Below are 18686 nucleotides of genomic sequence, written 5' to 3'. Positions count from 1 at the left end.
AGAGAACTTGGACAAACTCACTTCCTCATTTTGCAGATGTGCCATTGGTTCTAGTAGTACATCATAATCCAAGATAGTGTGCCAAGAATTTTAGATATTAAATATAGTGATTGTGAAAAGAGTCTAGGAAACAACCCCCCAAACCTACAGGTCCCAGGCAGATAAAGTAGAGAAGGGTCAGTTGGTATCGTGATGGGCTTGAAGGTACGACATGCCATGCAGAATTCCCGCCTACTGTTGCCAAATCCGATTTTTGAAAGATGCTGGCAAGTCTGATTTCTTAGACTCTTGTAATACTTCTTTAATAACTGCTCAATTTAAAAACAAACAAACAAAGCATTGTGGTGGCCAAATATTATTTGGCTTTCAGATTTGAACCATTAACCATTATTTATGAAATTCTATCATAAGTCACAAATCAGCAAAGTTATTGAGAGCCTAGATGTGTGTTTTTTTCTCTAAACTATAACAGTTTGGTGAGTGCTTTGAGCAAAAAATGTGTTTCTACATATGTCAACAAATTTATTATAAGTTTTAATAAATGAATAATTTTGTTCTTAACATTTTAAAAAGTCACTATTTACACTTAATAGTATGTTTTGGAGAGCATTTCATATAAATACATAAATAAATTGGTTTGTTGCACTAACTGCTTCATTATATCCTTCATATGGATTTATTAATTTTTTTAAAAAATATGTTTTTATTGACTTTGAGAGAGAGAGACAGACAGACAGACAGACAGAAACATTGATGGGAGAGAAACATGGATCAGCTGCCTCCTGCTCACCCCCTACTGGGGACTGAACCTGAAACCTGGGCATGTGCCCTGAATGGGAATCCAGCGGCAACCTCTTGGTGCATGGGTTGATGCTCAACCACTGAGCCACATCAGCTGGGCTGAATTTACCAATTTTTAAAAATAAATATTTAGATTATTTTCAAATCTCATTACTAAACACAATGCTGCAATGAAATATCTCTATATGTGTTTCTTTGTACAATTGTGTGTGTACTTCTAGGATATATACCTACATGAGTAACTGCTGATTCTACTTCTCTGCATTTTGATAAGCAATAACAAATTTTCTCTCCAAATCCCAAACCAATTTTGTCTCACTAAAAGTGTATGAGAGCACCTATTCTCCATGTTCCAGCCCCTACTATATCTTAGCAGTTTTCTTATTATTTTGCCCATCTGATGGGTGAAAATATTATATCTCATAATTTTTTCATTACTACTACAGAATTTGAGCTTTGCATATGGTTATTAATGTGTTGTTTATTTTATGTATATTATAAATCTATGTTTCTCATCTATTAATGTTTTTCTCATTTTCTTACAGAGAATGTATTATACCTATTGGATATTAATCCTCCTTCTGCTACATATACCTCAAATACTTTATCTCTGTATGTTATTTTGTCCTTTGTTTAAAAAAATTAGTCGCCAAATCTGCCATAAATTGTTATGATGGCATCTGTTTTTATGTTAAACTCTGGAAGACCTTATCACAAGATTCTTATATTTTGTTTTAATGTTTGAATACCTTTATCATGATTGCATTTGAGATTTACTTCCATACATTGTGAGATAAAAATCAAAATCTATGAGAGAGTCATTGATCAACTCCCTCCTGCACACCCCCAGCTGGGGATCAAGCCTGCAACTCGGGTATGTGCCCCAACCAGGGATCTAACCACCATCTCCTGGATCCTAAGTCAATCCTCAACTGCTGAGCCACACAAGTTCTCCAAAAAATTAAAAATGGAGCTATTTTTTGACCCAGTGATCCCACTTCTAAGAATATACCCTAAGAATCCTGAAACATTAATCAGAAAGAATACGTGCACCCCTATGTTCATAGCAGCACAGTTAACAATAGCTAAGATCTGGAAACAGCCCAAGTGCCCATCAGTAAGTGAGTGGATAAAAAAGCTGTGGGACATTTATACCATGGAATACTACGCAGCTGTAAAGAAGAAGGATCTCATACCCTTTGGGACAGTATGGATGGACTTGGAGAGTATTATGCTAAGTGAAATAAGCCAGGCAGCGAAAGAAAAACATCCCATGATTTTACTTATATGTGGAATCTAAAGAACAAAATAAACTGATGAACAGAATAGATTCAATGACATGGAAGCATAGATGAGACTGATGAATCTCAGAGGGATGGAGAAGGGCGGGTGGGTGGAGGGGGAGAGAGTAACCAAAGAATTTATATGCAGATATGCACAACCCAAGGACATGGACAATGGAGTGGAGAGGGACTGGGGAAGGGATTGGGACAGGGTGGAATGGGTCGTTGGGGAGAAAAACAGACATCTGTAATATTTTAAACAAAAATAAATAAATAAATAATAAATAAATAAATAAAAATTTAAAAAATTAATTTTTACTTGCAAAGGGATTGCTAATAACTTCAACACCATTTATTAAATGCCATCCTTTCCTCACTAGTTTAAAGTGCCTCCTTTATCATGTGATGTATCACTACATATTCTCTGGTCTGCTTTTCAATGTGTTGTGTTCCCTTTATTTATCAATTCCCATGGTAACACTACACTGTCTAATTACAATAGCGTTGCGGTGTATTTTGATGGCTTGCAGGGCGAGGATCACCTTTGCCGCTGGAGTGTCACGTTGTCCCTGAGTATGGGTAGCTTTACCAGCACCACTCCCATATTGTTACTGAAGCCAATCTGGTCACTGCACTGATGTTTTCCTTCTTGCATGAGATGGTTTATTTTAACTGTTCTCCACACCACAGTGCCTCTACTTCTGCTGCTACTGTTGGCTAAATATTATTGGATGTTTACTTTGTATCAGTTAGCTTTCTAGGCATTTTAAATATATTTTTTTATTAAAGCTGCACAGGTTGTGATGGAAGGAGATTTGACTTGGGATGATGAACATAAAATACAATGTACAGATGATGTCTTGTGGAATTGTGCACCTCAAACCTGTATAATTTTGTTGTTCAGTGTCACCCCAATAAATTCAACAAAAAGGCTGCACAAAAACTTTTCAAAATATTATAATAGCTGTCAAACACTCAAAGAATATTTCCTGATTCTCACCATTTTCTTGCACACCTGTTTCCCTGCCAACAGCTAACACCTGGTTGGCCTTGCAATAGCGCTTCCCTCACGTTGCCAGACTGCTTTGCCTGTGCATATAAAGAGGCAAGTTCTTGGGACCTCCCCAAGGTAGCCCTAGCCCATGATTGTCTGTGCAGAGTGTAAATTCTCCAGTCTCCTTGTTCCCTGGTTGAGTCAACACAGAAGTGAAGCCCCCATTTTCATCAGAGTTCCCCCGTGGGACTGAAGGAAGCCCTCCTCAGTAGGTACTGTACTGATAACTCTTTCATGTCTAATTTCCAACCCTGTCCTGAGAATACTTTCTAATACTTTCTAATCATTTTTGCAAAAAACTCACCAGCAAGATCTGCAACCAGGGAACCCATCCTAAGATGGCTAGTTACAATACAAAGTTCATTTTACAGAAGAAAAACTGAGATTCCGTGTTTACAGATTAACACAATGTCACACAGAAAGTGGCAAAATCTATGTTTTTCATGAAGTTACTCATAAATTTAAGATATTTGGGTTCAGTTTAGTTTTTTAAGTTAGTTTTTGTTTGGTTTTGTTTTTTAGAGAGAGAGAAAAAGAAAGGGAGAGGGAAAGAGAAAGAGAAAGATTGATCAGTTCCCCCACATGCACCCTGACTGGGGATCGAACCCACAACCTGGGTACGTGGCCTGACTGGGAATGGAACCCACAACCTTTTGGTGTAAAGGCTGATGCTCCAACTTATTGAGCCACACCAGCCAGGACAATTTTTTGTTTCTAAAACTATTCACAAGTTCTACTTCTCTTGGTGCTCTCCAGTGAACCCATGGCAGTGTCTGCTGTTGCTGCTTCCTTGCAGATAAACTCTCTAGTCAACAAGAGCTAGGGACTGATAAAGAAACATATACTGGATGTTGTTGTTTAACCAGTTAGAATGTGGACCGTGTCTCCCTTGGACTCACCTTCCCTTGTACTTCTAGGTTAGAGTTGGCCTAAAGGAGATTTTGCGTAAGATCTGGAAGGTAAAAGTGAAGCAGCAGTCATCATTCTTGGAAGGTCTTTGCAGTCAGATGCAATGCAGAGGTGCCCAATGGGTCTTTTCCTAGATAGATCTCTCTCTCTTAGTGGCCAGCAAGCTCATACTAGATTCTTGACTGAGGAGCCCCCGAGGTGGACCACAGAGAAGAGGCACATCTGAAGACCTCAGCATGAGCTCATCTTTTGTCACCTCCCTTTAGCAGCTGGGTAGACTTGCCTCCTTAGTCTCACTGAAGGTTGATTCATTCACCTGCACTAGTTGACCAGGAGAAAGGGCTAGTGACCCTTTCTTTCCTCCTGTCCAGGTTTTCACTTTCCCAGCTTCTCTCATCTTATTTGATGTCTTACTCCTTCCCTGAGTCAAGTATTCCATGCGTAGTGGCCATGCTTCTCTGACTGAACTCTGACAGATGCAAAGAGTTATATGTAAATTAACATTGAAGACTTCCTCCCAAAATATCTGAAACAGCACCACAAATAGAAAACCTTTAAAAAGGTAACATTCAAGAGCATTTTTAGAAGCCTTTCCTCTGAATATGCAAGATATCTTTTCTAAACAAGGGAATTGCTATTTCTTTCCCCCCTTTTATTTTGGCTTTCAATTATAAAAATACCTAAGGAATTAATTTTGAACGACAACTATGCTGCATGCTTTTCTTCTAGATCCCTTAGGAAAATTATATTGTTTTAATGTTATTTAAAAACTGACAAGACCAGAAAAATAAGTTTATGAAACCAGGTCATGCCAGTTCATGAGCATAAAGGTTGACATTCAAACTATGCAAACAAGAAAAATAAAAAATGAAGAGAGTTTTGGATGTATTAAGAATTAATTTGGCTTTTACTCATAAAGATACTCCCAATTTTTATAGATTAATATGTGGCTAACTTATGATATTTAATTTTAAAACAAAAACCAAAACAAACAACAACAAAGAAACCTTAAGATTCCCAACTGAAAGAAAGCAAATCTGAAAAATTTGAATGAAACTTAATAATCAATAATTAAAATATTTCCATGATGATAAAAATTATTAAAATGGTCCTAAGATTAAAAAATAGACTGCTCTTGGCTTTCAGTCCCGAGAGCATGCCTGTGCCTCTCCTTTCCCTTCCCTTCCCTTTTCCCTTCTGCTCCCCTCCCCACCCCAGACATGTTACCATTAGCTTCCTCACTCCCAAGCTCCAAAGGCCCTTCCTTAACCTCTATAACTTGTTTCCTAAGCCTATTTCTTCTAGGGATCACTTCTTCCACCTCTGTAATTTTACCAAATAAATGTTCTCTTATAGTTTGGGTCTTGGCTCTGAATCTTTTCCTAGCTAGAACCCAAGTACCGAGGTTGCTGAACCCAGGTTCAATATGACCCCACTGTACTAACACCCAGTGCCGTTCCCATTGCCTACAACATAATGGTGCCATGACTCAGGAAAAAAATAAAATAAAAAAAAATAGACTACTCTCCTTACCCTACTATTGTGGTAGATAATACAGTCATATGAGTTTATATTACAGCGATAGATTATCCTGGATCATACTGTGAGCCCAAAGCAATCACAAGTGTCATAAAACATGAAAGAGAGAGGTAGAAGGGTCAGTATCAGAGTGATGTGATGTGAGAAACCAGCTATCCCTAGTTTTGAAGTTGGAAGTGGCCATGAGCTAAGGAATCTGGGCAGCCCCTAGAAAGGCAAGAAAATGGACCTTTTTCCTAGAGCCTCCAGAAAGGAACATAGCCCTTTGGACAGTTTGATTTTAGCTCAGGGATCTCATGGATGCATTTCAGAATCTTGAACTCCAGAACTGTAAGATTAAAACTTCATTTTGTTTTAAGCCTCTAAATTTGTATTAATGTGTCATAGCAGCAATAGAAAACTATAACAAGAACCAAGTACTAACAAATTAAGATTGGTGCAAAGAGATGCAGTTCATTCCCTCCATCTCCCAACACGCATACTTCTGGTGTCAAACTAAAGCAAGGTGAGCTGATAAAATACCCACCATCCAAAGTGAACACAAGCAAAGCTCAAAATACAACACAGAGATTGTGGGATGATGAATTTGACTTCTGTAAGAAGGCTCTGATTCATATAGAATTCAGAGAACTGGTTAGTTTTGGAGGGAGAGAAAGAAAAAAAACACACACACACAAACCCTGTCAATCAAGGAGCTCCGTGTAGGCAAGAGTAGAAAGCTGGGAATGCAGTGTGCAGAGGACGGTGAACAGAACACAGGTCTGGAGGAAGGCACACGTGAAGAATGATAATATGGGTAATGACTGTGTATTGTGTGAGAGGCACTATTCCTTCGACCACCATATTGTCACTCATTGAATTCCCATTATGTGCCGGGCATCATTTGGATGGTGGTGATAGAGTGGTAAACAAGACAGATAAGGCAGTTGATCCCCTACAGACCCATTCTAGCAGGGGGTGTATTTTTTAGGAAGCATTTTTATTGATTATTGATTATTAATTTATTTTCTCTCATTATTTTAATTGTTGCACCCACCTTATAAGATAGTAAAAATGAGGACATTCTCATTTTACAAGTAAGAAATAAAAAAGCTTAGGGTTTCTTCAAGTACACATAACAGTATGGGGTAGGACCAGGATTTGAAACAGACAGAGATTAAACTCAACACAGTCTTATTTCTCTTATTTCCTTCTGATTGACCAATGTGCATATCATAAATGGGTTGAAAAAGCTATTGAGAAAACCAGCTTTTTTCCCCCCCAATTACAGTTGATACTCAATATTATTTTATATTAGTTTCAGGTGATGTAGCACAGTGGTCAGACATTTATATATATTCCAAAGTGATACCCCTGACACCATACATAGTCATTACAATATTATTGACTGTATTCCCTGTGCTGTACTTTACACCCCTTGAGAGGAGACAAGGATTTTTGAAACCCTAGTTTCTTGCACAATTCTGTGTTTTGTTATGCCCCACCATCCATTTAATTGGAGCATTCCTTTGTGAAAATATGATTTCTGTATGTTTTACTCAGATTTTTCCCCCTTTCTTCCTTAAAGTAGAATTTGAAGAAGAAAAAGATTTGTATTACACTTGTCTCCAGTTTCTTAAGTCAGTGATATACTTTCCTTGGGGTACATATGCCAAACCAAGTGTTAAAAAATGGGAGAGAAAACCAATAATTTTGACTTTGGAGAATATTAGGATGCAAATTAAATGCATTTGTTGAATAACATATATTTTTAGTAATCTACTGTGGATAATAATCGAATAGAAAGTTATTTCTTCAAATATAGGAGTTTAAGGAGAAAGGTACCAATGGGCATGAAACTTTGAGTGGTTAATCACAGCATACATGCACAACCCCTCCTATAAATGCATTTTATAGCTATCATGATCTACTTCTCAGGGTCAGCGCTTGTCTTAGAAACATAGACAGACTCACTCTAAGAAATTCCACTCTCAGGTCCTTTCATGTAAATTTCATTGACCTAGCTCTCTCTACTCATTTATTAAATTGTCTTCTTTATTTTTAAGTCCCCCTCCCCCCCATTGATTTTCAGGGAGAGTGGAAGGGAGGGAGAGAGACACAGAGAGAGAAACATCAATGTGAGAGAGATACATCGAATGGTTGCCTCCCACATGAGCCCTGACCGGGCTGGGGATCTAACCTGCAACAGAGATACGTGCCCTTTACCAGGAATTGAACCTGTGACTCTTTGGTCCCTCAGGCCAAGGCTCTAAACACTGAGCCAAACCGGCAAGGGCTAAATTGTCTTCTTAATCAGTCTCTGGCAGCCCAGGATATGATTGATCTTGATGTGAGGAGCTGGTTTATCTGTACCACTTAGATGTAGTTTGGTCTTGGAAATTAAAATATCTTTTCTTTTACCAACATGGTATATTTTACTTAAGCTATTTCTTCTTTTTTTTTTCTTCTTTTTTTTTTTTTTGCAGGTAAACACTATATTTCAAATAAAAAACTATAGCTTTAACTTTAGTGTTGCTATTAATTTCTAAAACAACTCAGAATTAAATCAATTTCTAAAACTGCAGGACTAACACAGAGTTCTCAGTGGCCTCAGATTTTATTGATTGCAAATTTGAATGTGTCACAACTGATAGGAAAGCAACAATTCCATTAAACAAACCTGATTTCCAAATGGCATTTAAGGAAAAGGGAGATGAAGATAAAAACAAATAAAATTGAATAGGGGAGCTGATTTCATGGATTATAAATGATGTACCTATTAGCAGAACCATAAAACAAGAAAACAAGGTAATTGGACCGACTGCTGGAAGGGGAAAGTTATGTAAATGAAGAGAGCCTTGTTGAAATAATCAAAACAAGTGATTCACTGATTTAGAAGGTAGCAGTTTTTTTTATTTTTATTGCTGCTATAATTAATCTTTCTTTAGTAAGCTATTCTTCTAAGGTTCAGTTTCACTTGAAACAAATTCAAGTGGGTTAGGTATAATATCAACCTAGAGCTGAAGTTTCAAAGCGATGCTATAGGTAGAACTAGCTCTACAGAGAAAGGTGCTATAAAAATATACTTTGGAAATCCCCAGAGAACATAAAGTAATATGACCCCTTTTTTACCCTCAAACTATGATGTCTTATTAAGTACTCTGACTGCTGATAGAGAATTGGTAGAACTCCCTATACCCAGCTCTAGAAATGCTGCTGATAGCTAAGGCCTCTCTCATTTATGGCTAGAGCTTTATTAATCCATAGGAGCCCATTGTCAATACTCCTCTGTGTTCATCAGTTAGTACTATTCTGTGTTCATCAGTTAATACTACTCTGTGTTCAGTGAACATACTCCAGAACTCTGTAATGGAGAAAAGTTCTGGTGTCAGGGAGTGTATAACATATATGAGATTATTTTTTTTAAACTAAGAAATAAAAGACAATAAGTAATTTCTCCCACTGACATGTACCTGAAAGTGTATATATACATATATATATATATATATATAGAGAGAGAGAGAGAGAGAGAGAGAGAGAGAGAGAGAGAGAGAGAGACCCACATATATATTTCACATATGAAACAAGTCACAAAATTCCAGTGAAGACAGTGATCTATGATCATATTAGCAAAATTGAATTTGTAAATGACCTAACACAGATGCCCTCTTCCAAAAGACTTAAAACACTAGAAACTATGTCTGGTTTTTACTATCACCTCGTTTGTAGAAAATAAACTCATGTGCATGCATAATTTCTGCAGGGAGGTAAAAGCAACAACTCTGAGTAGATTATTGACTTTGAACCCTGCTCTTAGCCACTGAATTATACCATGTAGTCAATAATTTTTCAAATGAAAACCTTAATCTGATCTTCAATGATACAAGAAGTTGGCTGCTTATAGAATTGTAGATACTTTTATTTACCTTATCCCCCGATACTCCTCATGCACATGATATATTTGAAGATACATGTTTGTTAATACTGACTCTATCTTGAAGAAGATGTGTATTTGGATATTCATGCCAAATTATTGGGTAACAGATGTTTCTTTCTGTAGATATAGACTTTCTGGTTATAGGGGTGACCTTAATCATGCTTCTGTTTTATTCTATGAAGCCAGTTAGTAACTGAATAAATCAGACTTTACCTAGGGAGAGTCACAATTCATGCTGCATCATATTCTGAGCATTTCTTCAATTAAAAGACGCAAATACAGGAAGTTAAACCAGTAGATTTTTAAAACTTTGAACATAAATATTACATAGAATTTAGTACATTCCACTAAAATTATGATCATGTTAAATGTATTTATTACTCTCTGTATTTTAGACTTTTGTTACTGAAATTGGATGGTGATAGAAAAAAAAAAAAACCACAAAATATTCTTTTATCCAAGAGTTAGATTATAAAAATGTGGAAGTTATAAAAGTCATAGTGTTTAGATAATAATAAACTTCATTACTATATTTCTTTTAAACCTAATTCAAAGTGGCATCTTGAAAATCTTTTCCCAATTCATTTAAAAAAAAGATTTTTTAATTTTATTCCTTTTATAGAGCAAGGAAGGGAGAGAGAGAAACATCAATGAGAGAAAATCATGGATTGGCTGCTTCCTACATACTCCCTACTGGGGATGGAGCCTGCAACCCAGGTATGTGCATTGACCAGGAATCAAACCTGCGGCCTCTTGCTGCACAGGACGTCTCTCAACCAACTAAGCCACACTGATTGGTCAACACCTTTTCTTTAATTTTAAAATTATTTAAAACAAACATGAATTCATAATGAGATTAAACATTAAATGTTGAATAGATAAATGGGTAAATTAATATGCAATTCACAGAAGAGAGAACTGAATGATATAATTTAAAATATGTTCAATCTTACTTGTAAACATAGAGATGCAAATTAAAAGAAACATTTTTGTAAAATTTACAGACTAACACAGATAAAACTCAATGCTGTTGAACATGAAGTAAGATGGGAATCATGAGGCATAGCAGGTGTATTATAAATGCCTATAGTTCCCTAGAAATTAGATGCACGATTTACTTCCAAATGTTTATGATTTTATTCTATTATTTTCATTTTTAGAAAGGCATTCTAAGAATACAACAAAAACATAAAAAGGCTTAAAAATACTAAAAAAATTCTTAAACATTTAAGAATGGAAGAAGTTTAATTCTACAAGACAAGAGGATAATTCAATGAATTATGTTATAACCATGGAATAGTATATAATGAGATCATTAAAATTATGTTCATCAATGTTTAATATAAAAGAAAATCTTTATAATATAATATTGTTTTAAAAATAATATCAAAAGATATAATCTCAACCCTATGAAGGAGTGAGGATTGTAACAGTGCAGGTAAGAATAAATATATCTCATTGGTGAAATTCATAGGTAATTCTTATTACCTCCTTTATCTTTTTTAGCTTGGGAATGAATATATATTACTTTAAAAGTAAAATGTTTTATGTATATGTTTATGCACTGGTATGCATGTGTATATACACACACATATAAGTATAAACACATATTTATATTTCATAAACCTTTGCTATTTAGCCACCAAGCTTCTTTCTGGTTCACTATTTTCTTTATTGTCTTTCACACTGACATTTTATCTGCAGTTTCAGTTCAAAAGAATGTTGCATTAGCAAGTACTTCAAAAGCATACCACTGTTCTCCCAATTTCTCAGTCTACAAGGTAGCTTCTGCTTATCAAATATTAATAAATGATGGTCATTGGTCTCACTTTTTAAATTTTTATAGGTTCTTTTTAATCTATCCCTTGTCTGTATCAGCATATGACTTTAGTTATGAGAAATGTCACCCCATCAATTTAGACTGTGTTTATTTCAGTTGAAAGCATTGATTTTTCTAAGAGGACAATAACTCTGTTCACTATTTAGACTGATTGACAAAACATATGACTCTGTTCTGAATTGATACTATAACCATCTGATCCTATCGGATAAAAAATATAAACATTCTACTTCTCATTTTATATTAAAAATATGATTTTTGCAAACATTTAGAAGTGATTCTCTGAAAGTTATGTTGTCTAACATTTCTGTAGGCCAATGATTTATCCAAATATTTTTTATTGGACTGAAAGCATTTATTAAATTTTACCCAAAACTCAAGTAGTTCTTGCCAGTATTGCTTCCACTTCAATCAGCCCCATGCCTCATCTCTGAAGAAAACCTCTAGGACACTTCAAGGATCTCTTGGAATCTGCAGGACACCATATAACAACCATTGCTTTGGACAATTTAACTTATCAAAGATAAGGGTATAATTTATAGTGTATATAGACCAAATTTTAAGTCAATTATATTTGTCATATTGCCTAGGTCATGTTCACCGTGAGAAACAATTCCATGAAACCTCTTACTTTATCTAGAATGGACATGTTTCAGGTCAGAGAATTTTTTTTAAGGGCCCATGGGAAAATTTTCTCTTGGGTTTAAGTTTCAGGAAAATTTTAGCTTTCCTTGAACGGACAATTTTCTCTAAAGATTGTGAATCAGGTAGCAGTTTCTCTCATTGTTTTGGCTGTAGGGAGGCTTTGAAAAAGAAGCATCTTTACAGGATGCCATGGTGTAAGTTCTTGTGAGTTAATATTAACAAACTTTGTTATAGTCACACTCATTTCCCCCTCTATCCTCAATCATTTATTTCTGAGAATATTTTTAGTGTCAAGGAAAATCAGAAACAAAGCTGATTCCCCTCCCCCCTGTTTTATTGAAATATAATTGACAATAACATTGTATTAGTTTAAAGTGTACAATATAATGATTTGATATATGTAAATATTGTGAAATGATTGCCACAATTTTAGTTACTATCCAGTACCTCAAATAGCTACCAAGTTTACTTCTGGTGATGAGAATTTTTAAGATTTACTTTCTTAGCAACTTTCAAATATACTATACAATATTGTTAACTATAGTCATTGTGCTATACATTACATCCCCAGAACTAAGTTATCTTATAACTGAAAATGTGTACCTTATGATGGCTTTAATCCATTTTCCTCAACCCCCAAAATCCCAGCTCTGGCAAGACCAATCAAGTCTCTGTTTCTCTGAGTTTGTTTGTTTGTTATAGATTCCACATATAAGTGAGATTATACAGTATATGTTTTTCTTTGTCTGACTTTTTTTTTATATATATTTTCATTGATTTTTAGAATGAGAGGAAGGGAGAAGGAGATGGAGAGAGGAACATCGATGAGAGAGCAAGGCATCCATTGGCTGTCTTTTGCACACCCCCTCCTGGAGATCAAGCCTGCCACTTGGGCATGTGCCTTGACCTGGGATGGAACCATCCACCTTTTGTTGCACAGAACGATGCCCACCCAACTGAGCCACACCAGCCAGGGCCATTCTTAATTTTAATTTTTATTATTATTATTATCATTTTTACTACATTTATTGTATTGGTTTCTGCATATTAGATAAAACAATCACCTCTCCAAGTCTTGATAAAGTGGTCTTGTGCAGGAAAAGAAACTTATCATTCAACTCTGCTCTAGATCGTTCTTTGTCAAATCTTTGTGGTTGTCCAAGAAGCCTATTTTATTTTTAATGGTTCCCAATAGTTGAAGCTGTGGCAACACCTGACAGTGTCCCAAAGGGAATGATCTCAGTCAGCACCTAGATGAAGGCTGGTTGGAAGCTGGACCCTCAAGCAGCAGCTTTAAAGTATTCATTAGGCCACTTTTAGGGAAAAACTGGTCAATAGGCTTTTCTGCCTGTTCCCTTTGTGCTGTGCTCTGGAGGGTATACAGGGTTAAGAGCTGATTTTTTGGTTTGTTTTGTTTTTGTTGTTGTTGTTATAATGTTGTTGGACTTGGAATGTAATTCCCACTGGATACCAAGGTCAGGTGATCAATATATGCATCCTCTGGGCAACAGCTGCAAAAACTGGGGCACCAGATATGCGCACAAGTTCCTTCCAGGGAGACATTGGTGAATGTGGAGATGGCACCCGCTGTCTTCCTTGGGCTCCAGGGAGGATGGCAGTTGGCTGCTAAATGTGTGCTAAATTAGAAGCCTAACTCTCAGGTAGCAGCTTTTAAACTGTGCAAAGAGACATCTTTCAGGGAAAGACTGTGAGAAGGATGTTCCTGTCTGCTTCCGCTTTGTTGAGTGAGCCCTGGGAGGAGAGCCATAGCACCTCACAAGCTTGTTAAGAATTGCTTCTTTGTTTAGTAGTCCTGTGGGTCTTGTGGATGCAAGCTTTGATAGATTACAGCACTAGGTGTTTTGGGGGCTCATTTCTCAGTGGAAGTCTTAAAGGTTAGGGTGTGAGATGTTGGGTTTAACCCTTTGTGCCTCAATAAGAAACTGAGAGTTGTGAGTTCTTTTCTGATTGTATGTTATTGTGCCAAGAGTAAGGGTATTTTGATGGGGTGTTTTCTCATTCATCTATGTGTAGGTGTCACTCAGCTAGATTTAAAATTTCTTTCAGAAGAATTGCTTCATGTGTAGCTATAGATATGATGTGTCCATTGGAGGTTCGGGAGCCTCCTACATGCTGTCTTTGACTGGAACCTCACAAAACTGATTCTTAATCTTTTAAAAATGTGTGTGTGTTTATAAACACATGTGTATTTTTAGACTGTCCCAGAAAATTTAAGGCTATCTTTATTGTCAATATTTTTCTGAATGTATTTGCTAGCATTCATTCATCCATCCATTTATTCATTCATATATATGTTCAAAATAAACTTTATGGTGTACCTACACCTGCTCAGCTCTCTGTGTGAGCAGGGCTGCAACAGTGAACCAGACTCAACTCTTAATTTTTCAGATTCAAGGGAACCCATTTACTACAACTACCAAATGTTACCGTAAGCCATATTTTACTCATAACCCACAGCTTTCCAACAGTTCATTTTAATACATTTTAAGTCACTCAATGAATTAAAGTCAAAATTGAAATCTATTTAATTCAGATGAGTAAATGATTTTAAAATGAAGCCAATATAATATAAAATCGATAAACCTTATATGCATTCTTGTTGACCTTTTAAATATACTATGTGGTTTCATTGTCTCTAATATGTTTTGTTAAAAATTGTTCAATGAGCTATAGCTCAACTAAAATTAGTTTTGATGGATGACTGTAGCCTTTTCTTCAAGGGGAAGATTTATCTCTCTCCAAGCCATATATTTATACACTGCCTGATTAGATCAGAATACCAATATCAATATTAATAAGCCATAGCAATGAATTTGCTTGCCCAGTAATGCTATTAACATCTGTAGAAATAATTATGAACTATTTATTTAGTCACATTAGTCTACCTAATTTTAAATTAAAAGAAAAAGGGAGATGATTAATAAATTAAAATTTTATGAAAATTTCCCTCCACAATCAATTCTCCAACTTAAGTTTTTAGTACTGTTCATTTCTGTGAAATTTTAAAGAAGAAAATAAAGATTTTATATTTCACATAATGATATGGTTGTAAATGACAATGTAAAAACAATATCATAAATTAAACCATGTAGATTTTAAAATAAACACCTTCTTCAAAGAAATTTCCCTTTTAAAACATAATTACCAATCTGGTGGTATACTGTATTTTAAAATTGCAATAAGAATGTATATTATTATTAATCAAAGTCCTTTGTAAAATTATTTTTAATGTAAATTTACATTTACTATCTCTGAAGAAACTCTACAAGGAAGAAAAATGTACAAAAGGATCAATGTGAGAATTATTTTTTTCATTTAAAGACCTAAAATAAAATATGCTCTCTCAAAAACATTTATTTTTTACTTTCCTCCTAAAAGAATTTTGCAAACTGTAAAGTCTTGAAAAGCTAGCGGAGTGGGGTAAAATTTGGGAATCTCTATTGCCTAATGACATTTATATTATTTAAATTAGCCTCCCTTGGTTTCTTCACTTCAACTGATTCTTTTGTACATTTATAGAAATTGTGATTACCTCTTATACTTCAATTAGAATGGTTTGATCATCTCATTTACCTGATCCAGAAGCTCCATAATGCATCACTTGTCAATAGAGTCATTATTGACACGAATCACATAAAAATCTAATAGTATTGCTTAGCACCATTTGATAGAGGTTTTAACAAATCAAAACATTAAAATATTCCCATGCAATTTTACATAGTAGAATTTAAAATCCTTTTTCAAAAATATCCGTATACTATAATTTGTTGGAATGAAGGACAACTCTGTCCATATAGTTAGTAATAAACAGAAATTATTACAAAAGATGAGACTATAGTGATTACAGTGAAATGACCATTCGTATGTATTCTTATTTGCTTCTAATAAATGGGAGCGTTATTTGTGCAAAATAATCATTAAAACTTTTGCAGTCATTAAAATAAAAATTTGATTAACATATTTCATAAGTTAAAGGTAATAAAGTAAATTTTCATATTGATATCTACCCAACCCATTTTTTGTAAATCACATGTCAACCCAACGAAAGCTGGACTACACATGAATCAACAGTCAATATATCTTGAAAGAACAAAGGTATCTTTGACACTGGTTGACCGTCCATACCCAAGTGTAATGAACAATGGATTAGAATGGATTAGTTTGCATATGGAGAGGTATCTTATGGATTTTCCTAGAGTGCCACACTTAGCCTTGTCCTTTTCAAGGTTGTATCAATCATATGGTCATAAACATAATACAATAGTCATAAGATTTATGCCTAACTCAGAAAGAAAAGAGCATATAGATATATATAATCAGAATTAAGATCTGTATATATATATATATATATATATATATATATAAAACAGAATAAGGCTTTAAAAAAAGGGAGATACTTAACTAGAGTAATGATTATACTAACAAAATATAGTTTATTAGAATGTTCATGATAGCTACCATTTATTGATTTATTATTATATTCTAGGCCTTATGCTAACTCTTTATTATTACTATTATTATTATTATTATGTTATTCCTCACCCAAGGACATTTTTTCCACTGTTTTTAAACAGAGGAGAAGGGAAGGAGAGGGAGAAAGAGAGATTGGTTGCCTCCAGCACATGCCCCAACCAGGGCCAGGGATTGAACCTGCAACCCAGGTAAGTGCCCTTGATGGGGACTCGAACCCCACCCTTGCATTCATGAGCTAACTCTCTAACCACTGAGCAACACCAGACAGGGCCATATGCTAACACTTTAAATATATGGTGATGAAAGGAGATTTGACTTTGGGTAGTAAACACACCCAATACACAGATGCAATATACAGATGATGGATTATAGAACTATACACTTGAAACATATATAATTTTATTAACCAATGTCACTCCAATAAATTTAATAATTAAAAAATTATCTCACTTAATCTTTACAAAAATCTTTGAGTAGTTATTAATATCCACACTCAACAAATGAGGTAAATGGTAAGGATTTTTAAGCAACTTGTTGCAGTTCAGATAGGTACAGAGCCAGCATTCCAAGCCAGATCGGGCCACAAATGCATCATTTTAACCTTGGCATTCCATCGCCTGTCATCTACGTTCCAGAAATGAGCTCTGAGTTCAGAGAAGGATGGAAAAGGCAGACATAGGCAAACAAGACAGACATTTTGTCTACAGCAAAGTCAATATGCGTATTATATACTTAAATCAGCATAGGTAGGCTTCAATTATAAAAGTAAAGTGCCAAGAACAGACATTGCGGCAGTGCCACTCTGCTGACCCCAGCGCACCTACCTGGGGTCCTGCATTCGGTTCTGGGGCCGCACTTTCAAAGGAACGCTGACGAACAGGAGAGCTGCTATGACACAAGGGCAAGAAGGCTGCACTACTGTTATTACAGCCACCTGTCCTTTAACACGTGCTATGTCCCTGGTGCTGTCTTTATACTTTTTACAGTTTTTTGTTTTTGTTTTTCTATTTAATCCTCACAGTATTCCTGGAAGCTGGGCGTGATGTTCCTTATTTTATGAGAGAGAAGTGGAGCTAAGAAAGATTATGTGATTCTCCCGAGAGCACGTAAGTTGATATATATTAGAGCTGGAAAAGGTGCCCAGAGACCACTCAGCTAAATTACATTAGAGCTGGTGTTTATCTACCAACAAAGCCGGGATGCTTCCTATGGTGCTGCCTTCCAGTGTTGAAAGGAATTGCCGAGGTTTAGTGCTAAAGAAGACAAATGTTAGCAGGATTAGGGTTATATTATTGCAGTTTCAAAGGACTAAACTAGAAACAAGTGGAGGCAGTCAAGGGACATTTGCTTAGAATAAGGGTTTTGCTATTGACCAGGCCAGTTAGAAAATGTTACTTTTAGCCACGCCAAGATAACGACTTGCCGCTTGATGCTACTTTTCCCCACATGGTCTCATTATTGTTTGTGGTTCTCTCTGCCTGGAGCGCTCTTCTCCCGCATTTTCCTCTCTGAGGAGGTGGCGTTCAAGCTGAGCCTCAGTGCTGAGAGGCACCTCCTTTGCTTGCTCTTGGAAAGGAACCCTGATTTCATTACCACATTGCACTTTTTTATTTTTAACTTGGATTCTTTTTCTTCCCCATTAGAATGAATATTCCAAGAGAACACAGATTAGAAATGTACGAGGCACAGAGCAGATACTCTGAATATTTGTTGAATATTGAATAAGCGTTGTTGAGGCTGTTCGTGCCTTGGATGAAGTGTCATTAGATTAAGTTTTCATTCATTGTAAGAATCGTATACTCCGTTCAGCCTAATAAATAAGGAAGGAAGCAAATGGGAGCTTGTCTGTATAAGGACTGGACTGTGTCTTCAACACAACTGAAATTTACGTTAGTCACATTTAAATAACGTTTAAATATGTTCAAGGGAATATCCAATTACACTGTAGAACTTGTAAAAGATCACTAAGAACTGCACAAGAGAATTAGGACCGTTTTAATGTAAGTTAATTGGTAACTTAATTCAATACAAATTTTCAAAATCCAGCCCTGGCCATCTGGCTCAGTTCGTTGGAGCATCGCCTTGTATACCAAAAGGCTGTGGGTTCAATCACCTGTATGTTTCTCTCTCACATCAATGTTTTGCTCTCTCCCTCTCTCTCCCACTTCCTCTCTCTCAAATCAATAAAAGCATATCCTTGAGAAA

This window comes from Miniopterus schreibersii (assembly GCF_964146895.1).
Source record: "Miniopterus schreibersii genome assembly, chromosome: 7".
In the NCBI taxonomy this organism is placed as follows: domain Eukaryota; kingdom Metazoa; phylum Chordata; class Mammalia; order Chiroptera; family Miniopteridae; genus Miniopterus; species Miniopterus schreibersii.
This window is presented reverse-complemented; position numbering follows the sequence as displayed.